The sequence below is a fragment of the Sipha flava genome, unplaced genomic scaffold (assembly GCF_003268045.1).
Source record: "Sipha flava isolate LNK unplaced genomic scaffold, YSA_version1 238_pilon_pilon, whole genome shotgun sequence".
NCBI lineage: Eukaryota > Metazoa > Arthropoda > Insecta > Hemiptera > Aphididae > Sipha > Sipha flava.
This window is the reverse complement of record NW_020272880.1, coordinates 97,352-100,792: the sequence shown is the minus strand read 5'-3', so window position 1 is coordinate 100,792 and position 3,441 is coordinate 97,352. Positions and strand designations below refer to the sequence as shown.

At 24.9% G+C, this 3,441-nt stretch overlaps 1 non-coding gene across 1 annotated transcript; it reads left to right on the top strand.

The window, feature by feature from the left end:
- Positions 1 to 3,369: 3,369 nt before the first annotated feature.
- Positions 3,370 to 3,441, top strand: Trnaw-cca. Its single transcript has one exon. It is a non-coding gene; the product is annotated as a tRNA-Trp (tRNA).

Genomic DNA, 3,441 nt, shown 5'->3' with positions numbered 1-3,441 from the left:
TTATTGGTACTTGCGGAATTCTATGGCTTCTTTGATTACAATTTGCTATGGAGCCATTGCTAAAACTTATTCACTTATTTATCTTACTTCTGTATTAAAATTAAAAATATATAATAAATTAAGAATTCAACAAACATTTATTTTATTTATTTATATATTGACATATATTGACCATTTATTAATTAAATTAAATGTTTTATTATTTTATTATTTATTTTAAATATATATATGCTACACAAAACATTTCAAATATCTTGGGGGCACAAAAATACAAACACATAAAATTATTAAAAATATTTATGTTTTATTATTCTACTTTTAAGCTAATAATAATTATTGTGAAGAGTTTTTGTGCACTATATCGTCTCACAAAGGCGTGTTAATAAATTTAACAAAAATATATGCATTGTTTTTAAATTAAAACAATGAAAAATATTTTAATGATAATTTTTATTGCCTCTTCGTTTCAAAAATTGTTGTTACACCATAATATAACTTCAAATTTCAAAATATAATTTTAACATTTTAACTTATTTTTCGTAAAAATACAAGCCCTTAAATTTACGATCAATAAAATGTTTTAGTTATAATAATTGGTAGTTATAAAAAAAAACCAATAATTATTTACAAATAAACACATTTATCAAAAAAATATAAAGAAAAAAAAATTTAAATTGTTTATTACACGAAACATTACGGATTACACTTATAATATATTAATTGCAACATAATATAAGTACAAACTAGTTAAAATACGAATGGTACGGAATGTATATCACAAATATAGCTATCATATATTTACTTATGAAATTAGGTGCTTTTTAATACATTAATGAAATGAAACAGAAGATTTACCGCAAAATCATCAATCATAATAATATTTATCCATAATAGAGGGTGGAAATGATTTCGCATTTCGGAAGAGGATGCTGTCAACTTAATGAAAAGTAATATCTTTTAATTATACTCGACTGAAAAGATACAGACTGAAAAAAGAAGCAGAAGAGATGATCGGTTTGAATATTAAAACAAATTGTTATTATTATTACCACCAAACGTCTTTATACTACGAAAGATGTAGTTTCATTAATTTTCCAGCAGACTTATTACTTGCAATTGCTCCCCACCGTTGTATACGTCAAGCTAATGTTTTACTCGTAACGGTTAATGAGAAAATCCTTTTTCGTTTATTTTTTTTCTTCTTTTACTACCGATCGACTACACGAAATATAGGTTTCTCCGTGATATTTCAAACTTTAATTAGTAAAAAACATAATTAAAAACCGAGAGAAAATTTAATACCAAAGTTTTAGACAAATGACAAAACTGTGAATAAACAATATTTGTCTCACTGACACATTGAACATTGTTGTTTCAAAATATAAATTGCAATATAATTAGGTTCAAAATCTTTTAATGTTTTGCGGAAATAACAGTGTTAATAATACTTTTAATCAGTAAAAAATATTTAATACTAATAAACCATACAGGACCTCTAGACATTATTAACCAGTGCTTGACTTTTGGTGAGGGGTACCCAGATGAGAGTGCTGAGTATTCTAACTAAATTATCAAATATTCTAATGTTACTTTTTTGTAAAAAAAAACTCATGAGAGTATACTTTAGTTTTTACAAAAGTAGAAAGTCAATATTTTAATAAAAAACAAACCATTAACAAAATGTTTAGATTTTAGGTATAACTAAGAATTAGTTTTTGATACAGTGGTACATCAAACATAAAGAAAATACATTAATCAAACATCAACATCGATGGACAAAAGAAAAATAATTTTTACTTACATAATCACGTACTTATGGTATTGTCATTACATAAAATGCCTTTATTTTATTATTTTTTTTTTTTTTTTGTTAAATTTCGAATTTTTCGAAAAATTTTAGCCTCCTTAGACAAAAAAAAAACATATAATGCTTTTGGTTAAAACTTTGAAAATGAATATAATAAGTTGTGGAATATTCACTGGTTACTGATCACTTATTTGAGGGTGCCATAAGGGGGTGAACACTTTATATTCAGTTTTTAATTAGCAAAGATGAACAATTTGTAAATATGTTTCATTAAAGTAAACTTACCTCAATTTTTTTTCCCCAATTAATCACTGTTATTAACTATTATAATACCTCAAACATATTGGTTTAAATAACATTTATAATTTTAATTAAAAACGTTGCTATATAAATATAATGGGTGTATAAAATTAAACCTACAAGCACGTAGGTAGGTACCTACATAAAAATATATTATCGTATGTTAGATAAGTATTCATCACACTATATGAGATCTTAAAATATATTAATATACTTTATTGAAATTATAAAAGTTAAAAAACGTATAATATAGTGTAGTACATATAATACGTTGTTATATATTATAATGCACGTGTATTTTATACGGGGACTACGTAAAGGGACGACTACGAATTGGTTCCCAATTGTCAAATTGGTTTCCGGGTTGTCTACAGGTAACATATGAGTTGGTTCCCGTGTTGTCTACAGGTAACATACGAATTGATTCCCGCAAACTTTCGCAACAACTTCCTTCCCATTTATTCAGACTTAGTCTAGAATTCAAATAAGTTCGAATAGTTTAAACACTATATAGAATACTAGGTATGGTTAAAAATGTTGCTTAGTATAATATATTAATATATACATAATATACTCTACATACGTACTTGTCAATAATAATAATTTTGATTGTAATAAATAACTAATAATAATGTAATAATAAGTCAAAATAGGTAAATAATATTAGAAAAAAATTAGTGTGGTATGAATTTACAATACACATTTTTAACGAACTGTAGGTTGCCACGTAAAGAACGGTTCTGAAGAATATACGAGAGGTAATTCGTCATTTTTCTATGGTAATTTAAGAATTTAGATGTCCTTCATCTGAAAGTTATGACCAATTCAAAGACAACCTATTATTTTATTAATTTCGTTTAACATTTGGATTTTCCCATATAAATGTTGTAGTTTTTTTTTTTTAAGTTTCAGCTTAATATTTTATTTATTCGAGTAAATGTGCTTCATTACTATAATAATAATATAACCTAATCTATTAAATATTTTTTTACCTGATCAAGGGGAATTTGTCGCAATTTATAGGTACAATTATTGTCTTGTGTTCGTATTGGTCACAGCATATTTTTTATGTTTAATTACAATTTCTTTCTGTGTTTGGTTCCTTATCATATACTAAATCGAATAAAATATATTTCTAAATATTAATTTATATTAATAAAATATAGTTATTAAGTTGTGAATTATAAATTATTTAAAAAATTTAATACTTATTATGACGAACAGATATTTATATTATTTATAATTTTAAAAACATTATCAGAGACTTCGTGGCGCAACGGTAGCGCGTCTGACTCCAGATCAGAAGGTTGCGTGTTCAAATCACGTCGAGGTCA